The 24900-nt window shown below is 40.5% G+C and overlaps 1 protein-coding gene across 1 annotated transcript in view; it reads right to left on the minus strand.

Annotated features, from left to right (window-relative positions):
* LOC124875729 (urotensin-2 receptor) overlaps window positions 1-5335 on the minus strand; it is a 161189-nt gene extending 155854 nt beyond the window's left edge. Inside the window, exon 1 of the mRNA XM_047378082.1 lies at window positions 4841-5335. The gene's annotated coding sequence lies outside the window, so the exon portion shown is untranslated. The remainder of the gene's footprint in view (window positions 1-4840) is intronic.
* Between the last annotated feature and the right edge of the window lie 19565 nt (window positions 5336-24900).

The raw sequence follows: 24900 nt of genomic DNA on the forward strand, positions 1-24900 counted from the left end.
GGCGCTAAATTGCTTGTCCAAAAAAAAATGCACATGCAATAAGTGCATGGAATTTTCATATTGCAATGTACAATGGATAACAGGTGGAAAAGAGGTACAGACAGCCCTACTTAAATGAGGAAACCTTCTACTCCTACTGGCTGGCTGCTACTCCCCCCAGCAGAACTAGAGAAAAAGCTAACAAGAGCTGTGTTTTTCTGTTCCTGCTTTTCTGAACTGTCATCGTTATTTACAGCAGCATGTTTGTCATATCAACCTCTGCCCTGACAAGATTATTTCTCCTATCTGTTCATTTGCACTAGGTGCTTCTGAGTGCTAATTGCAGAAGGCTGCGTTTGAAGTTGTTCTGTGAGCAGATGCTTTATGTTTGGGGTTCGGATGGACCCACTGAGGCAAAAACTACATTGTGCTTCGCTATTGGATTACAGGCTATTGCGCGCAAGGGCAGAGCTGTGTCCAAAGTAGCGCCCGCCCTCCGCCATCGGCGTGCACACGGGGCAGCTGGTCTAGGCTGACAACACAGTGCACAGCTTAACTGTGTTGCTTGACATAACTCGTAACAAATCTGTATTAACAACATAAAAGACAAATATGTCTGTCAATTTATTTATTTATTAGAGGTTTGCCTCCCCTGATCTTTTAATTCTTTTTGGAGACTCACCATGTTCTTGTTCTTTTTATTTGAGAGTAAATGTTTGAAGAGTTCGGAGGTTATTATAAACAGCTGCAATATTGAAGCCTGAACGTAATATTAGCAACTTAAAAAATAGTTTGTTGCAGGAGTTGGCAATCTGTATGCTATAGCTTTACTAATTTTAAAACATGACATCACATCACTGTCCTGGAAAGAATTTAACACTAGAACTCCCAGGGCCAATTTGACGGTTTTGAAAGTTTGACATGCCATAACTCTGGTTTATTAAAACTGTTATCTTCCTGGCATCCTGACTTTTTCTGAACCTATGTCTTGTGTGTTCCTATGTCTCTATTTTAAAAAAATAACAAAGTAAATAAAAGATCTAAGTATTTCTACCTCTAACTACCACAACCGCTATTTTGACAGCCCTATTATTTACATTGATATTTTTTTCCCGCGGCCGAGTACGCGCGAGCGTTGCCTAGCAACCGCCACTCTAGAACGCAGTCTGAGAAGGAGATTGTTGGCATCCTACAAATGGCTTCTAGAAGGATATTTTCTGCTCAAGAGGCATTGGAAATGCTTAAAAAATTACATGATTGTGATTCTGGGGTCGAGAGGGATTCTTACGGCTCTTGGTTAGCGTTCAGTTCCAGTGACAGCGGGTCAGAGAGTGAGCCTCCCCCGGCTAAAAAACACGAGTCGTCCCGTTAACAGAAGGTTGTGGCGCATTATTTCAAGGAAGTAAAAGACTAGTCTATGTAACGATTTTATAATTTTAGGCTATAGTTTATAGATTAGTAAACTAATAATATATAAACTATAGCAACAGTGCCACAATCAGCGCAGGTTCAGAGACAGGGAGACGAGCCAGATGATCAGTGCCCAGCTATAAATCCAGCAAACCAGCTCTCTGGCAGGAGAACAACTAAAAAACAAGGTACTAATAATGGAAAAAGAAATAAACAATAAGTTAGATCATAGATATAGTAGCCCAGTAACAACAATCTATTTTGTGCTTTACAGCGTTTTCATCGCAAGACGAGCACACACCTGGGAAGAAGGAGGAGATTGGAAAGGATGGCACTGTGTGGACAGTAGTAGGGGAGGAAGAAAGTAGAGGGAGGCGTCAGAGCCAGAACACGTTGACAGAGCGCCAGATCCAAGATGCCCAGACCGCGTTCCTCTGCTTGGAGGACGCCGAAATGCTCATCCATGTTCAGGGCTGCAGGGTGGCTGAGGCCCGCAGAGTTTTAGGAGATGATTCCTCCTCGGACATGAATGTGGATGAGTTGAAAGCATTTTTAGCACTAGATTATGTCCGCGAAGTGAAAGGGGGGCGTAACATGGAGCTGTCCAGCTTTTGGTCAGATTAGTAAAGCTTTTTTTTTAAATGTACCCACTACTCTGTATTATTTTTCAGTACTATTTATAAATAATAATAAAACATAATAGGTTTTGATCAAATACTCTTATTAATTCTTGTCAAAACCATCATTTTATAGTGTACAAGAAAACCTGTAGCATTCTGACCAATGTAATGTGATGACGTCATCACCGCCTCGCATCCAGAATGCTCACCGTCAAATTGACGGGCTTGGGAGTTCTAGTAGTGTTAGAATTCTGGGAGTTCTAGTGTTAAATCGAACAATTATATACGTAAAAATAAAATATTTCCAATGATTTTACTGAATTCGTTTTGTTTGTTTTGCCAGTATTCTAATGATATTCAACATGTTTGACTGTTTAAATTGTTTTTTGGTGACACAAAATTATTTTTCAATGTATAAACCCACCCCTGGTATATGTTCACATTCAAAGAACGTTATCAAACTGATCCAGCTCTGATTGCTCTGCAATGACACAATGTTACTGTCAATAATGCAGTGTGTTTTGTTTAGTGACAATGTTAAAGCATACAGTTTTTCTCACCACATGAAATGGGCCGCCTTAAAATTATGATTTTTCACCAGCTAAGAAGTGATTTTAGCATCCAGTTTGCAAATGAAGGATTTAATCTGCCTTATAATTACTTTATTACACTACTCATATTATTAATAATATTATCAACATCACAGCACAGTGGGTCCTTTACCTGATGTGCAATTACAGTTAAAAGGCTGTGTGCACTTGATCAATTAAGTGCGCACTTTGTCATGATCAGGTTTGTGCCCACTTCAGCAGCAGATGATCTCACTAACAGCGATGGTGCACTGGAATGATCCAGACTCAAGAAAAAAAGTGAAGTTTTATCATTGGAGAAATGTCATCGCTTTTGTTTGTGATTGGCTCCAAATCAGACCTTACATAATCCTAGAATCCTCTATTCTCATCTATTTTTATTTTTGATAACCCAAATCTGTTGACACATGTACAGAAGATTCTCTCTCCCCATCATTTGTCATTCTATCTCTGCCTCCTTCTGACCAAAGTGACAGCAGACATTTTTGGGTCCCAGTTAGCACCTGCATTTCAAACGTGCAAATTCTAGACGCAAAATCAGAACCCACAATTCGTTTATGGTTTGATAAATTGCAATGCGGGTGGTAAAGGATTGGATTTGCATATCTCCATCCCATACATTTGCGTGTTTGGGTCATTATCAAATGTTTTGCATATTCATGAAGGCAAACACGCTAAAACCTTTGCGCCTGCTGTTCCACTAATTTTACACACGCAATCTGATTAGTACCAGAAAAACCAACTTTGCGGACTCAAACAGGTGTGCGTGTGGTTGAGTCTTCAAACTTAGACGCACAAGTCTAATAACCCCATTCCACACAGCCCACGAATAATATGACTTGCCAAGAATTGCCGAATTTCAGGGTTCTTGTTTAAATCGTAATAAGTTCCCGAATTTGTAACTGATTTGTATTTTATTCTGATTCAGTTCTTGCAATTCCTGAGTCATTTGGAATTTGTGGCAAAAGTTTTAAGCTGTTGAAAATTTTGGTTCCAAACTCCCAAATCCAACAAATCTCAGTTTATTAGCAAATTCGTAGGTCATTTTTTGGAATTCCTATGTATTCCTAACTCAATCGGCAATTCTTAATTGTCTTGACAACAGGGCCATTATACCCCCTATACCTGACCAAATCTCTGTTCTACCCTAGGAAAATAATAAAAAAAAATAAGGAAAATAATAAAACCAAACTTTAAAAATCCAAGCAAAAATCCAAAATATTTTTAAATAGATAAGAAATATAAAACAAAAATTATAATTTCTTTTATTATTGCATTTTATGTCTAAAGAAAAGCACTTTAGTTTTACATTTTATTGGCAAAAACAATGACTTCACCTAAAACATTTTAACTTCTAAATATCAACAATCATAATTCAAGTACCTTTTACTCCCACTAGTCCCTCCTCTCTTTATATGATGGAAAATCCCATAAATTGTCAACAATTATAAATTTAAATTAAATCGTATCTGACTCTTAGATGCATTCACCATATTGTTACCTGATTCCTAATGTCCAGTATTCTTAATAGATTCTTCCAAATCGTACTGAATTATTGGCAGTATTCATGCTAATCAAGCTAAATTACACAATTTATTTTTATCTATTGTACCTTTGTTATAACGAAATCTTAGTTCATTGCAAATTGGACCAAGAAATTTGCAAAAGAGAAGAATCCTCATGAATCCTTAAATTATGCAATTCATGATAATACTTATTATTTGTAGTCGGTGTGAAGTTGTGGCTTAAGTCAAGTCTTTAGTATTGGTTCTGGCCATTGCCAGAACTTAGCCTACTTGCTTAGCCTACGTCATGTTGTCATACAGGTTCTATTTGAGAGATTTGATTCTACGGGTCTGGCAGCAATCAGGACTGGTTGTGGCTAATGAAATTGAACCCACATGTGGTTAATATCAGTTTATTCATAATTTAACTATAATGGGATTTTTTTGAAAATGTGAAAACTGCTTCTTGTATTAATTCAGGTTATCTTGGTCTGTTCTTAAACTTAGTTTTATGATCTGAAACATTTAAATGTGACAAAAGCAAAAACAGAAGAGGCAAATTAGTTTTCAGTGCTGTAGTTCTCTTTTTGACTGAAACTGTACCAGAAAGCAGACAGTTTTGGTTAACATCTTATTACATCTCTCACTCATAGACATGTTCCCTAAGAACATGCTTAAACAGATGTTTAAGACAAGCCTGTCTGCAAACTGACAAATGAATAATAAATACTCTTACCTTGATGTCTTGGAGAAAAGCTTCAGTAGACAGCTGCAGTTCCATCAGCCATCCCTTGTTCCAAACTTTCCACTTACTGAAAAAATCTCACACCATAAAAGTCACCATACATCTTACAAAGAAACACTCAGAGATGAAAGATTCAGCGAAAAAAAAGGGGAAAAAAATCTATGTCCAGCACTCGTAAAAGGGAAAAATATCCTAATGGCTCACGCAGTACAAAACACGCATTCCTCTTCTGATGACATAAGTGTTACGCTGATTGCAGCATTAAAAGTTATCTTACAATCTCTCTATCCTTTTCAGCTCAGTAGCATCCAGACACCTAATGTCACCTGAGCAGCTGTGAAAAACAGTTTAAAGGAAAAGTGCTTAAAGAGAGAGAGAGAGAGAGAGAAAGCATCAATGAAATGATGCTTAGTGGGGGGATTACGAGAAGATTCAGCTGCTTTCTGAGACTCCGGTCTTTGACTGAGGGAGAGTAACAGAGAGAAGGGAGAGAGTGTGTCAGAAGTAGAGAGGCGAGAGAGAAGAGCATGCTTTTAGCGAGTCACTCTCGATTGCAAGACCCAAGTGGGAGGGGGAAAGGCAGAATGTAGAGGCAACAGGGGGAGGTATGCAGGAAATGTGCTCTTCTCCCTACTCCAACACCAGTGCCATTTCCATGCAACAGTGGACTGTGCCACTCGCTGGTTCACACTGGAATTTAAGGCACTTTGGATGCTGACAGAGCAGCCATGGTGACACAAAGACACCCTGCAGTAAACAAATATTTTGCTGAAAAGACAATCAGCAGTGCCATTCATAGCAGCATGTCCATTACTGTAAACGCATGGTGTCTGGGTCAATGTCACCTTCCAGTAGATTAATTCGTCTCAGTGTAGTAATTAAACATCATATGCTGCAGAGCCTGGTACATCAGGGTTTGCCTTTCACTTCTGCTGCGTGTCATAAATTTCAGCAACTTTTAAAACTGTTTTCACCTAATTCTTCAATGGGTTTTAGTGGGATTAAATGTGATAAACCAACACAAAGTAAGGAGTCAATTTGAAGCAGATAACAATGTATTCATGGGATGCAAAATTATATATAAATCAAAACTGACAGTATGTTGTACATATGCAGTACTCTACCATTACTCATACCTTTACTCTAATACCTCTGAATAACATTCACTGGATTCAAGTGTATTTAGATGTCACTTAATTAGTAAATAACGACGAAGAGTGTATAATATAATTACTGTGACACAGTGTAAACTAACATTGCACCTCACCATGAACACACCAAACCCAAAGTGAAAATTGGTAGTGGCAGCATCATGGTGTTGGAATGTTTGGAAGAGTTGATGGGATGTTGGTTGGAGCTAAATACAGGGCAATCCTACAGGAAAACCTGATAGAGGCTTCTAACACCTTTAAGTTACAAAAAGGTCCCTGAACATACAGCCATTGCTTAAATTGAATAGTTTGGATCAAGGCAAATTAGTGTGTGGCCCAGTCAATGTCCAGACCTCTGTCCAAATGAGAAGTGGTGCAAAGACTTGAAAATCGTTCTTCAGCATTCCTTTTCCTACAGTTCGACTTGGTTTTAGCCAGGTTGCAAAGCAAAATTAACAACTATGCACTGTGTTGGTCTATCAAAATAAAATTTCAATGAAATACATAGATGTTTGTTTTTTTGTGGACAGGTTCAAGGCATTTAAAAACTTGTGCAAGTTACTGTGAACAAAAATGATTTAGATAAAAGTCTGAATTAGAAATATGTACTATGCATATTTACTGCTCATATTAAGTGGGGTTAAGAAATATGAATTTGTACACCTTTTTAATCCCTTTACCAGAATTTTCATATGTATGGCAACGTTTTCTTTTTATGAAGAATGCATCTTAAAAAAATGAAATTCCACCTCGAAAGCGAACTTATTACAAAAACATGCAAGGAACACTTTGTGACTTCACAAAGCTAAATGAAATCTAACAGAGCCCTGGTAAAAAAATAAATCACCTTACTATCAATATGTGTAGGAACAAAACCATATTTTATTTAGTCTGAAACAGTAGATACTCAGTTGACTCAGTTAGGAACTGGCACCATTTCCAAGCATTATTAAAACTCCCCAAGAATGATTTTTACCATCATATTTCCCTTTGGGATTAATTAAGTAATTAAGTATTCTTGAATTGAACTGAATATAGTTTCAACAAGAAAAACACTAAAGGAAAAATGCTGCAGTCATTTACGAAGCTTGTATTACTGTTATTTCAGACGTGTTAATCTTTGTTACTTATTACGTTTGCATAACTTCATCAAAATAGAACAAAAAGCTAAAACAAAATCTTCAGATATAGGTTTTCAGTACCCTGTTTGGAGTTTTTAAACAGTGCAGTTATAAAGGGCACGACATTCTTTTTCCTGGTCTAATTGCAGATATGTTTATGGAAGTTCCCGTTTTGGCTGTGTGATAATGTAATTTGCAGCCAACAGATTTTTCATTGGTCACGCCAAACTGTTTTAATACACCCGCTTTCAGTTCTGGTGTTTTGCATATAAGGTGTATGATTAAAAAAATATTTTGTTTACCAGGTTTTAATTTATTTATTTTTTCTATCTAAGTGTACAAAAACATATGAGATTCCACATTGTTGTTATCTATTAAAACAAAGGTTAAATGGGAAAGTTCTTTATGGAAAAACAAAAGCTGCTGTCACATTTTCCAGCTTGAATTGTACGTTGGCATGGAAAAGCCTTTCTAAGCTTGTTCAGACTTGCAGAAATGAGGCCATTTTATGGCATCAGGTTCTATCACACCTTGGAAGTGCGTGGCCCCTGATGCCCCCCTGAGTGGCATATTGTGTGAGTATTGTCATAAGGGTCATAAAATTTACAGCATTCTGCTGGGTCAGGGTTTAATAATTTACTTTTGCCATGATGTCACCATATCGATTTCTTTCCATGATTAAGGATAAAAGGTATAAGCTTTTTGATTTTGGTTCCCAGTGATCAAATGTAAACATCAAAAAACAATTGACCAATCTGGGTCATGATTTGTGCAGGCTCACTTTCTTCGCAGATGTCAGAGCTAATAGCAGGGCTGTTTTAAAAAACAGAATTTTAAGTGGAGCCTCTCAAATGGGGCATTAACAAGCGCGCGCAGGACGAGCGCTAAATCCCACTGAGAGACTAGAGGGCATGACACGGGTCTGTGTCTATGTCCACCCTGCAGAAAACGCTTTATCAGTGGGTGGTTAAAAACCGTTCTGTCACCAAAACCCTCATGACAGGAGGAAATAGCTGCAGCATAAATTTTAATGGTGCTGAAAGCTAAATTTCTGTTAATCAGCTGCCGAGAACAGCGGCTGCAACGCCGTCTTCACACACGTGCGTGGGGCGAGAGAGTAACCGAACAGCAGGCGGTTGTACTGAAATAAGATCCCCTGATAAGCGAAACCCAGATATTTGCGGTGTTTCGGGATGATGGGGATGTGAAAATAAGCATGCTTCAAATCTATGGAGGTGAACCAGTCGTTCTGGCGAACGTTCTCCATCACCTGTCTCACTGTCAGCATGTGGAAACGTCTCTCCATGATCGTTTTGTTGAATAGGGACAGATCGAGAATCGGCCTCATTCCTCCTGTTTTCTTGGGAACTAGAAAATATCGGGAGTAAAACCCCGTGTTTCCCTCCTCGTGAGGAACCCTGGAAATGACGTTTTTTATCAGGAGTTCCTGCAGTTCTGACATAGGGGCGGAGCTCTGCTCCGGGGAGGACAGAACTGTCTCCAAAATCCTTCTGAACGGTGGGGGGGGAGACAGGAACTGCAGCGTGTAACCTCTGCTGATCAGTCTGTCCATCCACCTGTCCAGGGAACATACGCGCCGCCACTCGGAATAGTGCTCTGAGAGCGGCTGCGCATTTATCTGCCGTCCCGTGGTGCTCATGGATACGAGCCAGGCTAGAGCCCCTACCACCTTTACCCGATTCGGAAACCAATGGGGACTGTAAACCAGTCTCACTAGGGGGATATTCACCCAGGCTCGCAGCTTGGTGTTGAGCGGGGGCATCACTGGTGCGCCGCTTCGTAGGGAGCTGCTGTTGTGCATCCTCTGTGATCTCACCCACTGACAGCTGGGGAGGACAGGAGGGAGATGGCAGCGAGCGCAGCTCTACCGGAGCAGCATAGGATGCTCTCGTGGAGTCATGCTTTGAAACTGTGAGATCGTGGGGCCTCTTAAACGCCCGTTTAAAAGGGGCCGTCTCATTTGGAGTGGAGGATGTGTGTGAGGAAAGCACAGCGAGATCGTACGATCTGGCTGAGCCGGAATAAACCAGAAACATGCTCTGAGTGAAAATTCCGTCTTTTATTTCAAAACAATCAGCAGTTTTACACACATCCCCCCCCACCAGTCATTTCTTAAATCTCCGCCGTGACTCCTGCGGAGGGTTGGACCAGGCGCACACCAACTGCCCACCTCTGCGATGTTGCTGCGACTGAGTAGAAGGAGCAGTGGGCGGAGGAACTTGGGGAGCTGCGACAGCGGCCGTGAAGCATCTCTGCTGATGCCGCTGATCACGGCGATCCCGCCAGAAGCCGGTGGTATGGGAGAAACGGAAGCCAAAGCGACTAAGAGACCCATGTCTCCTGACCCGTTCAGGCTCCTCTTGAGAGGTCTGCATCTGCCCCAGTACAGACTGGAAATGAGGACCGAACAGCCCATCCGGACTGATCAGTCCCTCCAGTAACTCCCTCTTAAAATCCTCGGGAATGGAGAGGAGAGCCGAAGCCACATCTGTCGCTGTAGCAAGGTCTGCCAGGAAGTGATGCGGGAGGAGCACACAGCCGACGCCACACAGAGGTTAAGGATGGTGTCCGCAAAATTGCAGAATTCCTCCACATCTTCCGGTGGCAGCTCCATTTCCCGAGCCTTCTTGGAGATGGAGTAGGCCAGGAAGTCGGTATTGTTCGTCGCCGCAGCGACCTGAGCGGAACACTGGTGGGACGCGCCGGGCCGACCTAACCCCAACACTGCCGACAGACTGGGCTCCAAAGCAAGAACTGGGAGAAACCCCTAATCCGTCAGGGACTCCACCCTCATGATGGGTGTGAAGGTGGACAGCGGTGCCTTCAGCTGAAGCGGCTCCGCCGCCGCTCCCAACAGGTAAGCAGGTACGGCAGGGAAACGGGGCCAAACCGGATCTTGGCGAGTTGGATGAGCTGGGGCGAATTTTCCAGCCAGGTCATCAGTCGGATGCTGGGCTAAAGGCACGGGAACAGGGACACCTTTAGCATCAGCTACTTTAGCGAAGATATCCGGCAGCGCGCTAACAAGTGCGCCCATCGCCGGAATGGGGTGGTTGCCGACATCGGGAGGCCCTGAGCTTGGGCTGGTTTGGCATCTGCCTCCGCGTCCTCCGTCTGGAGAAAGGGAGTGGAGATATCAGTCGCTGTCTCCTGGGCGGAATCGTCCGATTCCCACCCAGCATCGAAGATGACCAATGCCTCATCGAGGGAGCATTGGTCCACTATGGGGAATTCTCCTTCTATCTGGGAGAAAATGGCTAGCCGCCATTGCTTCTCCTCTGGAGGAAGACGCCTGCAGGAAGGGCAGGTGGACTGCGGGGTCAGGGCCAGGTTAGCATGATCAGGACCAAGGCAGCCCTTGCAGATGGCATGCAGGTCGTAGCCCATAATGTAGCCGGTATTACAAGCCGGGCAAAGACGGATAGTGCCGACGCTAGCCATCGATCTTGTAGAATCAGTGCTCTTAAGCTGTCGCTGAAGAAAAAATGGGAACCGTTTGTCTGGTCTCACTGTAATTTATACGGACCGGGGTGGGGCCCACACAGCAGGGTGGGCGTGGACTAAAGTTTTCAGAGCTGCGCATGAAGGGATGAACCCACTAGCAATAGCCATAAAGGGCGAAGCCTATACGAAATAGAACTATGACAGAAACAAAGCTGAATAGAAAGGCAAGACTCAGAGCTTTTAAATTCCTGGTTTCAGTGTATTGCTATATTGTATATTGGCACAGATAAGACCAGAAGAAAATTGAAAAATATCCTCAAACATGAAAACTATTTAAGTGATCCCCGGGTTAACGTTTCCACATGTCCTGTAGGGGACATGGTAGACAGGTGGAAGAATGTGATCCGGTCAGATGAGGCTACAAGTACAACTGCAAAACACTGTTTGTTGTTAAACACTAATGATGCACACCTTGAACACAACACACCCCTGGTGAGAGACAGTGGAGGCAGGATCAGGCTATGGTGATACTTTGGTTCAGCAGGGACAGTGAAGCTGGTTATAACTGATCGGAAGACACAGGAGATTTCTGGAAGAATGTATGTTAGAGAGATTTTCCACCAATGCGGTTCTATTGCTAAGCCAGGGGTATTGCTAAATCCAATTCATTGGTGGAACTTTAAAAGAACTGGTTGGGTTTTCCACAACTGGAAAGCCAACTTGAAGCCACATCATTACATATAAACCTCCCATCCAGTGACTGCTCAATCCTCCCTTTGTTAAATGTTGGGGTTTCTTCGAGGGTTAATGGATTGTAAAAGTTTAGCCAAATAAATCCAACTATTTATCACAGTATCCCTACAAATAGATCTTTTAATATCACCAAGCAAATTTATCAACGGCATGTTAAACAATAAGTGGTGTTTGTGAAAGCTTCGGCTGATTATCTTGTGCAATAGGAGAGCTGGAAAACAACAGTTTAACTCTTTGTTTAGTGCAGAATTTACTAGCACCAGTTGGAAAACAGGGTTCAAGAACCAAGATGCTTCAACCCACTTCAGCTATGTGATATAACAACAAATAATAATGAATGATTGTGGGCTGTTGTGCTGTGCGAGTGTATGTTTTCCCTCCTTAAACTGCAGTTTCCGCCTGAGGGTGTGCTGCGGCTGACACAGCTGAAGACAATCTATCAAGCTGTTAGCTTATTAAGGAGCTACCACCGCCCGATTGTCAACATGTGTGGTAGAGTCAAGCCTTCTCTTTTCTTTATTTTCTCTGAGATTTCCAAGTTACTTACCTTGCTTCTCTTTTGTGCCACCTAAACTGGTTCCCTTGAGATCCTTGTTATTACCAGAAATTGGATTCCTTGAACAAACTTACCTGGAAACTCGTCTTGTTCACAGTTGTCCGTCACAGCTTCTTTTTCTGTCAGCTTAGTTTACCATCTGCCTGTCTGGCCTCCTGCACTCTACAATACCTCCTTCCTCCTGCGTGGATCTAACTCCAATACTCTTCCTGCTAGATGCTACACTGTCCCCTGTAAATTTATCTGTAGTAACTAGTAACTGGTACCTGCACCATTTGATTTGTTGTTGGCCTAAAACAGAAGTTCATAAAACACCAGCTCTAAATGAAGGCAGTTCTTTCTTCTGGCATGCCTGAGAACTGGTACTAAGAAAGAACCAGTTGATCGGGGTCTGAATCAGAGCTGGTACTAGTAGACGTACAAAGAATTTTGTGGTGTGAAAAAGTTTGAGAGGTATTAATGTTTATGCAAGACATTGTATGTTTGATACCAATAGATAGACTGAATCTAATATGTTTAAATGTTTTGAATAAGCAACTGGATCAATTAGCTGCTAAGATTGCAAAATTCCTACAATAACCTAGTCATTTGACTGTTTTACACTTGAAAACGTGCCTGCTAACATAAGTGCATGTGTGCAATCTGATCCTGCATGAGTGCACAGAATGTATAATGGATTACCATTCTTAAGTGCAGACCCCTAGTGTCACAGTGGCTGCTGCCTGTGGTTTATCAGTTTTGTGCATTAAACAAAATAGAAAACTGAAATTTCAGACCTCCAGCAAAGGATGACAAGAGAAAGCACAATGGACAGAGAAAGAAATATTGCAAACCTCAAAACTAAATTCACATGACAGAATTAGGAAAGAATAAGTGTTAATACAGGTCCTTCTCAAAACATTAGCATATTGTGATAAAGTTCATTATTTTCCATAATGTCATGATGAAAATTTAACATTCATATATTTTAGATTCATTGCACACTAACTGAAATATTTCAGGTCTTTTATTGTCTTAATACGGATGATTTTGGCATACAGCTCATGAAAACCCAAAATTCCTATCTCACAAAATTAGCATATTTCATCCGACCAATAAAAGAAAAGTGTTTTTAATACAAAAAACGTCAACCTTCAAATAATCATGTACAGTTATGCACTCAATACTTGGTCGGGAATCCTTTGGCAGAAATGACTGCTTCAATGCGGTGTGGCATGGAGGCAATCAGCCTGTGGCACTGCTGAGGTCTTATGGAGGCCCAGGATGCTTTGATAGCGGCCTTTAGCTCATCCAGAGTGTTGGGTCTTGAGTCTCTCAACGTTCTCTTCACAATATCCCACAGATTCTCTATGGGGTTCAGGTCAGGAGAGTTGGCAGGCCAATTGAGCACAGTGATACCATGGTCAGTAAACCATTTACCAGTGGTTTTGGCACTGTGAGCAGGTGCCAGGTCATGCTGAAAAATGAAATCTTCATCTCCATAAAGCTTTTCAGCAGATGGAAGCCTGAAGTGCTCCAAAATCTCCTGATAGCTAGCTGCATTGACCCTGCCCTTGATAAAACACAGTGGACCAAAACCAGCAGCTGACATGGCACCCCAGACCATCACTGACTGCAGGTACTTGACACTGGACTTCTGGCATTTTGGCATTTCCTTCTCCCCAGTCTTCCTCCAGACTCTGGCACCTTGATTTCCGAATGACATGCTGAATTTGCTTTCATCCGAAAAAAGTACTCTGGACCACTGAGCAACAGTCCAGTGCTGCTTCTCTGTAGCCTCTGTTTCTGGTTCAAAAATGGCTTGACCTGGGGAATGCGGCACCTGTAGCCCATTTCCTGCACACGCCTGTGCACGGTGGCTATGGATGTTTCTACTCCAGATTCAATCCACTGCTTCTGCAGGTCCCCCAAGGTCTGGAATCGGCCCTTCTCCACAATCTTCCTCAGGGTCCGGTCACCTCTTCTCGTTGTGCAGCGTTTTCTGCCACACATTTTCCTTCCCACAGACTTCCCACTGAGGTGCCTTGATACAGCACTCTGGGAACAGCCTATTCGTTCAGAAATTTCTTTCTGTGTCTTACCCTCTTGCTTGAGGGTGTCAATAGTGGCCTTCTGGACAGCAGTCAGGTCGGCAGTCTTACCCATGATTGGGGTTTTGAGTGATGAACCAGGCTGGGAGTTTTAAAGGCCTCAGGAATCTTTTGCAGGTGTTTAGAGTTAACTCGTTGATTCAGATGATTAGGTTCATAGCTCGTTTAGAGACTCTTTTGATGATATGCTAATTTTGTGAGATAGGAATTTTGGGTTTTCATGAGCTGTATGCCACAATCATCCGTATTAAGACAATAAAAGACCTGAAATATTTCTGTTAGTGTGCAATGAATCTAAAATATATGAATGTTAAATTTTCATCATGACATTGTGGAAAATAATTAACTTTATCACAATATGCTAATTTTTTGAGAAGGACCAGTATATGAGTCAAGCTCACAAACCTTTTCTCGTGTGTGAAATTCTCCTGCTCTTACTCATTCCAAATGCTATGGGAGGGACATGCATCCCCCACAATATTTACCGCAGTGCACATGAATATGAATAATGAACCCAAGCATAAGATGACCATGAAGGTGGTCTGGCTGACAAGTGAACACCAACTGGATGATCTGGTCTAGCTTATATGATAATTATTATTGATGGAAATAAATCATAAAGAAATACTGTTGATCATTTTTATTACTTATTAAGATGTATACATTAATCCGTTTTCTGTACCGGCTTCTTCCATACTGGGTCACGGGGGAGCTGTTGCCAATCTCCGGCAGTTTATGGGTGAGATGCGGTGTATACCCTCGACAGGTCGCCAGTCCATCACAGGGCATCACAGAGACACACAACCATGCACACACTCATTCACACCTAAGGGTAATTTAGAGACTAATTAACATAACAGTCATGTTTTTGGACTGTGGGAGAAAGCCAGAGTACCCAGAGAGAACCCACGCATGCACAGGGAGAACATGCAAACTCCATGCAGAAAGACCCCAGGCTGGGAGTCGTGCTGAGGACCTTCTTGCTGCAAGGCAACAGTGCTACCAACTGTGCCACCATGCAGCCTTAAGATCTATACATTTATCTTGTAAAGGTACCACATAGATAAGAAGGTCAGCCTGTAAAGACAAAAATAAGGACAATATAGGTAGATAAAGGTCGAGTCAATAGAGATTATATTGTAGAAAAGTTGATCTATATAACCAACCTGAAAAGTATTTCAGATGATTATTTTGTTTGACATCTTAACATTTTACACTTACAGTAGAAAAGGTATCCCCACAGTAAATTTTAAGGTGTTATGAATTGTCAACTTGGCATGGACCAGTTGACTATTTTCAGGCATATTAAGGTTTAATAAGGCGATGGTTTTCACCACACCATTTTTAGTCAAGTCAGTAGATATATTTAAGTATAGAAGTATCCAAAAAATCAATATATTGCCTGACAGTTTAGTAAGATTATTCAGTCACAAATAAAAGTACACCCTCGTTAAAATCAAGGAACTTGTCAAATGTGAACTTGGCATGGGCTGTTTGGTGATATGTCAAGGTGTATAAAAACATGTATTTGTGTTTCTGCTGTAAAGCAGATGTTAATTCAAGAAGAGATTGTTCATTTGAGTTCGAAACCGTCATAGATTTAAGTATTAATGCAAATTAGCAAAATTACACGAGAGACTACTGGAGAGTCGTCTTCCCCTCCTTCTGTTGTTGCCTCCACAGTTGGTCAGCTGGCTAAAAGAAGGGTTCTACCTGATTGCATACAAGAGAGACAAATTTGGTTCTGGAAATATTTTCAATCATGTAAGACATGGACAGTCATGCTGTGAAAGCAAAAGATTGATCACTCATTTCAAGGTAACAGTTTTAAAACTACATTAATGAAAGCTATAAGCATCATGTCTGTAAAGCAACCTACTGCAGACCAGCTGACTGAGCAGACAGCGCTAGCTAATATCAGCCTTGTGGTACTCTAAAAAGAGCAAGAGTATAATATTCTGCACAGTTAACATATTTATTTCAAAACTTTTTAATTCAGCTGCAATTTTTTTAAAGTTTAAGGATAAAAACAAAACCAACAGTAGATAAATGTTACAGGTGAAAACTATGATAAGTTACATTTTTCAAAAACAAATTGGCTATAATCTTTCTGTGTGATTTTGCACAACTGAGGTTAGATTTAAATAAATGTGTAAGTTTGTAAAGATCAGATCACTTATATATAAAACCCCAGGAGTATCTGAGGGTGTAGTTTCTGTTTACCCTGACTGTTCTTTTGGAAACAGAACCATATACTGATGCTTTAATTTTGCATTGCTTTGTTTACAAAAAATACATAAGGATCTTTATCAAATACTGATGCCTGGACTGCAGGTTTTTTTTTTTTAGCCTGGGTGTCAAATTCCAGCACTCGTAGGCCGGTGTCAAGCAACTCTTACATGTGTTGCTGGTCCAACTCATTTGAATCCAATGGCTAAATGACCTATTCAGCATGCAGTCATGTTCTATTGAGTCTTCCTAAGGACGTAAATATTTGATTCAGGTGTGTTGAAGAAGAAACACATCTAACAGTAGCAGGACTCTGATATCAGTTGCGGTCTTTAGTTTGAATGTTTCTCTAGAGATCTTATGTCGTGGTTTAATTTAAACTCGCCTTTCCTTAAGGCACATATGTCAAAGTCAAGGCCCGCGGGCCAACTCTGGTCTGCGAATTAATTATCTATGGCCCCCTGGATGATATTTAATTACTATTAGAACCGCCCCGCAGGCCACAGTTGTCCGCTGGCGTTTTGCACGCACCAACACTACATTCCCCACAATGCAACGGTAGTCCGCGAAGTCACTGTAGCACGCACAAGCGGCTTCATTGTTCATCAGCAATCACAGCAGAGATCAACTTTCAGGTACCCCTCTCCTCAAACATGGCTAAACGTAAGGTGGACGCTGAGAACAGGGGGTTTCAAGCCAGGTGGGAGGCAGAGTACATGTTCACGGAGGCAAAAGGCAAACCTGTGTGCCTTCTGTGTGGAGAAAGTTTGGCTGTAATGAAAGAATATAATGGAATATAAAGTTTATAATGCACGCACTTTTATTTATGTATTCATCTTGATATTAAGAAACATACTTTGTATTTCAAACCAATTAAATTTTTCGCTGTTTGCCTGTTGAAAATGTTTCCACTTGAGGTTACTGACAGAGCCATAACAAAATATTGCTTTTATTCATTTAATTATTAAATAATGTACTCTGTGTTAAGTCTTGGTTCAATAGGCTATGTGCAATCATTTCAATATGTTTCAATAAACATTGAACCAGTCTTGCCCTTGGCTTGTAGCAAATTTGGTTTTTTGGCCCTCGGTGTATTTGACTTTGACATCCCTGCCTTAAGGTCTGTGTTACTTTTTGGTTCCTGTTTTGCAGCCATTCTTTTTGCCTTTAGGTTGGCATCTCGATTCATTTTTGTGTTGGTTTGTGCTCTCTTTCTATTTGTACTATTTTCTTCTTCACACACCTATACTCCATCCTGTTACTCACTCCTCTGATTCATATTATGCAATTTCTTTTCAGCTTTTGGTCAGATCTGTCATTTAAACTCCAGTAAGCCAGCAACACCTCCTCTCAATAACTGGAAAAAATGGGGGAAAACACAGACATCACAACAGCTGGACCTAAAACTGAAGTAAGGTCTGTGAAAAGCAATTTTTTTAAGTTCTCAAGTTCTGTTTGAGTTCCATCAGAGCAGTTAGCTTGTGATGTTTCTATATTTTAGCTGTCTTTTTATCCTATTTTTATTGTATTTGTTGGTTTCATGACTGTCTTCTGAATTTGTGTTTAGATTTACCTCTTTGTGAAGCACTATGGTCAACATCGGTGATGGGAATAACAGCGTTAAAATAAATGCCGTTACTAACGGCGTTACTTTTTTCAGTAACAAGTAATCAAATTAATTATTTTTTCCATCGTTACAACGCCGTTACTGGCAATTAAATGGGGCATGCCATAAACTAAAGTTACTCATTGAAGTTCTTGTCATCTGTTGTGGCTCACAGAACAGGAGCCAAGCTTTTTTTCTCGGTGAAGGGAGGAGCAAGGGGCGAGACAATCGCATAAGTGATGATGATTGGCTAAGGTAGAGTAAGCTTTCATTGTAAGACAATCAGAGGCAGTGTTCAGTTTACACACAAACCACAAATGCACACGGCAGCCCTGCTCAGGGAAACTAGTAGATGTAAGCTGCAACAATGGCGGATCTGGAAGGGAAAATTGTGTTTTCAAAGTGGAAGTACAGACACTACTTCATTCTCCTTGAGGTAAAAGGCAAGAATGTACATTAGAAGTAAATATTTAAATATTTACTTCAACTGGCTTCAACTTATGGAACTGGCTTGTGAAACCTTAGGTAAAAAAAAAATTTTTTTAGACATCTTTAAACTTAAAGATATACTTAAAAAATAACACAATTGTTACATTCCCTGTTAACTTACTTTTATAGTGGAGTATCTCAGTTAATAACTCAGTTAGTTTTTGGGAGAGGTAACTAGTAAGTATACCTAATTACTTTTTTTAAGTAGCATGCCCAACATTGGGCATTGTGTTGTTGTTAAATATGCTATGTAAATAAAGTTGACATTGACATTGCTGTTTTTAGCACTATTGTCTTGCAGCAAAAAGGTCTTGGGTTCACATCCCAACCAGGGACATCATGTACATAGGATACAAATGCACAAAAACCTCCCAGTAGGCAGTTTTGTTTACACAAATGCTCAGATTTATCCATTATGAGTTGAGCGTAGAAATGTGCACAGCGCCATGACTAGCGTACGCACAGTTCCACATTTGTTGATTCAATCAGAGAATTCAAATTCAACCATGCTTTATTCATCCCAAACGGAAAATAAATGTTGTAGCTCATATTATGCAGGTCCCTTCAAAGAGTCATTGTAGATATTAATTGCTGTAGGCAGGAAGGATATTCTGTAGTGGTCTGTCTTACAGCAGATCTGAAGAAGCCTCTGACTGAAGACACTCTGTTGTTCTGTTGTACGACAGTCTCATAAAGAGGATGCTCAGAGTTCTCAATAATTGTCTTCATTTTTTGAAGCATCCTTCTTTGCACAATGATCTCCAGAGGAGTCCCCAGAACAGAGCCGACCTTCTTTATCAGCTTGTTTAGCTTTTTTAAGTCCCTGGCTCTGATGCTGCTTCCCCAGCAGATGATGGCAGAAGAGATCACACTCTCCACAACAGACTTATAGAAGATATGCAGTATCTTGCTGCAAACACTGAAGAACTTAAGCTTCCTCAAGAAGTACAGTGTGCTCTGTCCCTTCTTGTTGACAGCTTCATAGTTGCATCTCCACTGCAGTCTGTTGTCCAGGTGAACACTTGAATCAATCCTAGAGGTTATGCTGGGAAATTCTACAGACAAGACACAAGCAATTACTTCATCCCTGTGTGGATATAAAAGGGAACGACCTGCCAAAACAACGGCTCTAGCCTTGTCAGAGGAAATTGAAAATGTTGCAAAGAGAAGAGAGCGCATATTTTGAGAGAAAGAAGACTCCAAATCTCGGCACAAAAGAGTATCATTGCATGACAGAATCATTTTCTTAAAAGAAAAAATCCTGGTTAAAGTCTTGCAAAACAATTATAAATAATGCATTGACAGATGCAAACAATCATTTGGGCCACAGTTTCCCAGGGCCTGTTTGGCACGTGAAACAGCACAGTACCCTATTAAAAGAACACTGTACCATAGGTAAACATTGTAATGCAAGCTTAACACTCACGATGTGTTTACAGTTAATAGAACAGACAATAGGACCAGTGCTAGGTTCAGCTATGGGAGTAGAGAAATGCGTAAGTGTATTAATGACCACAGACCCAAAAAATAAGTTTAAACTGCTGGCTTATTTGTTGAGAGAGAAAAAACAACAATATTACAACAGTTGACGTACAATGACACAAAATTCAATCCAAAATAGTTTCCCTATTTCTTTCGGAATATTTTATTTAATCCCTGTTGAAATTTAAACCTAATGTCAGGTATTAAAAGGTTACTATTTATTTAAACCTAGGTTATAGCTCTATTTAAGTTCAAGTTGATACTGTTAATCTATTTAATTTACAGTTTGTGTGTTTTTAATCTGTTTAAATCTATTTTAGTTATTTAGTGTTCTTTTTAAGAAGTTATGGTTTTTTAATTTCCTGTTTTAACCATTTCTTGTTTCTATTATACCCCAAATAGACAATTTTACATTCCACACACTAACAATGGATATTGGATGTGGTTCGAGAAGAGGAAAAAACAATACAACACAACAGAAACAATCCAGCAAAAAAAAAAAAAAACAATCACTGAATCCACTGTTCTTTTGTTAGGAAAGCATGGGCAGGTCATACCAGTTTGGATGATTCGCAATGTCCAGCAGATGCAGTGTTGCCAGGTGTACAATAATTATTGTATTCGTACGATATTTTTGCTCTCTGTACAATGGACGATCAATAATCCTAAAAAAGGCCAAATGTACGATAATTTGACCATTCCGTGAATGTGTGGTTGTAATCAGTTGTCATCAGCCTATCGCCAAAGTCTGTCGGAGTGTTTTTGTGAACCCTGAAGGCATCTGTGTCCGGATTCGGGAACAGATGCTGGGAATTCCAGCCAGTCGTACTTTTCTAAATGTGACCTACGAGTGACATGATGCGTTGGCCTCAGAACAACGACCATGATTGGCTGAATAGTCCACTGCGCCCGCCCATGATTGAGGAAAAGAAGAAGAAGCAGAGTCCGGCACTGTGGGGCTGCAGATGTTGGATAAATCCATTCCGTATTGACGCCACAAAGCTGTGAGTGCCTGTTAGATGCTATTCAACACATCAACACACTTGTTATTTTGGTTATGACGAGTGTACGATAATTTCCCTCAAAATACGATAATTTTATGTCTCTAGTACGATAATCCTACATTTCTCACCTGGTAACACTGAGCAGATGTGTAGCTCCTGCTAGACGGCGGTTACAGGGTTCCTGGGTTACGGCTCGCCATCTTGTTTCTCACTAGCAGAATCCAACTCAGCAATCCACTCGGAATTTCTCGGTCCAATTTCCAGCAGAACCTTAAAGGCCTGGTTTAATAACCAACAAAGCATAACAAAAGCTCTTTTAACTTTACTTTGTACTGAATAAAATAATATACTCGCCGATTTGGCAACTGAACATTTTGTGTGTGTGTGTGGGGGGGGGGGGGGGGGGACATGCTTCACCCACACCAGCTCATCCGTTAATTCCAGTTTTTTTTTTCTACATAAACAACATAAATGTGCTACTTTAGCTTTCTGTTTCAATGAAATAAAACTATCTTACAAATAACATCATTCATAGTAAATAAAATACACTTTTTAACTCACCAAGTCCAGTTCTGTAACATATAACACTCCAAACGCAGTCAGTAAAAAAAAATACGGAAAGCTCCTCCTCCAGAAAATGAAAAAAATTTCCAGACAGCAGGTAGACTTTTAATCATTGATTTTCTCTGATCTTTCTCTCTTTTACAGTACAACTATAAAACTCTGTTTTATACAGGTTGTTTTTTTAACCAAATAAAATATCATAACCTGAAAGACACACATTTTTAATATTTGTAGTTATTACTTTTTATATCATTATTTTTAACTATTTTAAGATTTATTTATTCTCTATTTATTCTCCTATTTATTTATTTCCTATTTATCCATTTTATAGCTATTTTTATGAAAAGGCTTATATTTAGTCAAGGCTATTTAAACCTGGGTTACACAAGCATTAAAATCTGGGTAACTTTTCTTCAAATGAAACAAACAATGTTGTCAAGGTGGAAGAAATTACACAGAGTTTCAAATACTAGTAAGTTCTGGCCCAAACCTTTAGAAGTTCAGCTTGAGAGCTGAAGTTGAAAAGTGGTTTCATTTTTCAGCATTGCAGTGATTCCAAGCATGCATCTAAAACAACAAATAGTTTTGAAATGGCATAGCTAAAGCTCTAAACTAAATATGAAAGAAAATTTCACCTGAAGAGAGCAATGAGCAATATTGTATATGTCCTCACAATTTGCATTAACTCCTTCCAAAAAACTAAATGCTGACAATGAATAAAAAAGGGCTTCAGTAAAGCTTTTAGGGGTGTACACATGTCATTGAATTGGGTTCTTTCTAAGTTCAAGGTTACTTTCACTCCAATAGCTTCAGATGTTTCCTGGTTTGCAAGACGTGACCGGCTTAAAACAGTTGTTGTTGTTCTTGTTCTGCAGAATAAACAACAGCTTTGGTGGAGTGGAGAGAGGCAGCAGACTCGTTTGTTTCTCATCCTCCCCAATAGTCTTTTTAAGGCATTACAAAAGCTAGCTATTTTAACAGGTTTAAGATCCAATGTAAAAGTGTGCAAACTGCATCAAATCTATGTAGCAATTTTTTGTGGCAGGTCTTCCTTTTCTTCTACTTTCAAAATTAGAAGCAGACACTAACTAAGGAGTGCACACATTTAGCATACATTGAATCATTGCAGTGTCAATGTTTGGAATACAACAAAGTGCCATGCATTCACAGTCTGCATGCAAATAAAATATTTGGCCAGTGTGAGGGTCTCTAATTGCCCCTGATGCAAACCACCAGTTGTTTTGTTTGTTTGTTTTTTTGTAACTGAGATGTTAAATGTCATTGATTATGGTGGGGAAACAATAATGTAAAGGAAGCGAAGAGTTATTAAAATGTGTGGTAATGGTAATCGATATCGTTATTGCAATATTCAGCAATTATATCGCAATATCTATTTTTTTGATACTGTGTAGCCCTATTTAGCTTCCCCCTTTATAAATGTGTCCCTAAATTGATCGATATTGAATATTCCTAAATCTGGGGACAAACTACTAAACTTCGACAGTCGTGACAGATTTTTAAAAGACAAAGTGTTCAGATCAACTGACTGGTTTTTGTTTCATGACTGAAAGACAGAAGATCACAGACTTAACAACTGGTCCTGATGCAGGACCACAGACCACAGGGTTTTTCAGAACAACTAAACCCTACAGAGTGCATCAAACTGTGGAGGAAACTCTTGCGAGAGTTTAAAGGACCAAAAATACCAGCAGATGAGGGTAGAAGATAGACTCCTGATGAAAATCTTAAGACCAGTTAAAAAAAATTGCAAGAATCTGCTTTTGGCACTGTTGCGTCTTAAGAAGGTTCTAAGTAGAGCTTTGCAATGCTAAAAGAAGAAATGGGAGCACAATAGGAACAAAACTGAGCAGGCAATTTATTGAAAACAACAATTTATCTGAAATTGGCTGTTCATCGGCTAATCAAACGTTTAAGACCAGAGCTCTGTGCTGGTCCGTTGTGGTGAAGAGAGAGCTGAGCCGAAAAGCGAGTCTACGTTCCTACCCTCACCTACGGCCATGAACTTTGGGTCATGACCGAAAAAAACGAGCTTCCTCCATAGGGTGGCGGGCTCAAAGTAGAGCCGCTGCTCCTTCACATCGAGAGGAGCCAGTTGAGGTGGCTCGGGCATCTATACCGGATGCCTCCTGGACGCCTTCCTCGGGAGGTGTTCCAGGCACGTCCCACCGGGAGGAGGCCCAGGGGACGGCCCAGGACACGCTGGAGGGACTATGTCTCTCGGCTGGCCGGGAACGCCTTGGGCTCCCCCCGGAGGAGGTGTCTGGGGAGAGGGATGTCTGGGCGTCTCTAATATTTTAATATTATATCAAATAATGCTGGTCTTTCAAGGAGGGGAAGCTCAATTTCAAGATTGCTGATTCGCTCATTTCGCTGTCAATCAAAAAGGGATTCAGCCTCAGACAGATCATCCAATCATCATGCAGAAGCTGAGCGTCCTGGCCAGCCGAGGCGAGCCCACTGCCCCATAGACCCCCAGAGATGCTGAGCGTCCGATGGGTGGGACAAAGCCCAGCATTTATCCAATGACTCGTCTGGTTTCGCTGCAGCTGAGGCTGCCCCATAGATTCCCAGAGACGCTGAGCATCCGATGGGCGGGACAAAGCCCAGCATTTTTGCTTTGCTATTAAACTCACTATTTAAAGCACTGTGAAGCTGTGGGAATGAGTGAGAAGAAAGCCGCATCTTTACCAGTGATAAGCTGATTCTGAACAAAAGTTTAACGCATTGTAGCGCATATTTAGTCAATGACATGTACACACAACAGTATATATTTGATCACTTATTTTAGGGGAAGCTGAGCTTCACTTGCTGTCTTAGAGCAATCGCCACTGGTTTGAATGATCTTAAAAGTCCTTAATCTAATCTCAAAAGAACCATAGAAAGTGTGTTTTTACCTTAAATGCAACTGCTGTCTGTATCACTTATGTTTTTTGGCATATATGATATTTTTTGCACATGTTCCCATCAAAACCTTTTTTCCACTGACAGGTCATTCAGAGCTTTAATAATGTACAAACTTGACAGAGAAATGTGAGCGTGGCAAATGAAATTTTAAAAAGTGTGGACGCAAGTGTTAATTCTGCCTGAGCTCGACAACCTTTTTTCAGCTGACTGAACATGTTTAATTAGTGTTGTCAATCAGTTACAGAGATCCCACCAGTTTTCAGTTCAGCACAGAGAAATAGAAAGCAGGAAGGAGAAAGGTGGTGTGTCAATCAAAAACTCTTTTTATTTTATGCCTTTACCTCTAAAATAAACACACATTTTTGAATACAATAGACATTGAAGACCATGTAGACTGTTGCCCTCTTGGACAGGATTTAAATATGTCTTTCCTTGTGTACAGCTGCTTTTGGACCACACAATCATTTGCACTCAGAAGATTAATCTTCAAAATAAAATAAAAAAACATATAAGTTCTTCCTTTGGTTATTTGCACCTTCAGTCTGTTGATGCAATGGCCAGGCAGTGTGTCTGTCTCTGAAGAATGGAGCAAGTGAAGCCTAGTTTTTGCTCCCCA

This window comes from Girardinichthys multiradiatus, chromosome 10 (assembly GCF_021462225.1).
Source record: "Girardinichthys multiradiatus isolate DD_20200921_A chromosome 10, DD_fGirMul_XY1, whole genome shotgun sequence".
Taxonomy (NCBI): Eukaryota; Metazoa; Chordata; class Actinopteri; order Cyprinodontiformes; family Goodeidae; genus Girardinichthys; species Girardinichthys multiradiatus.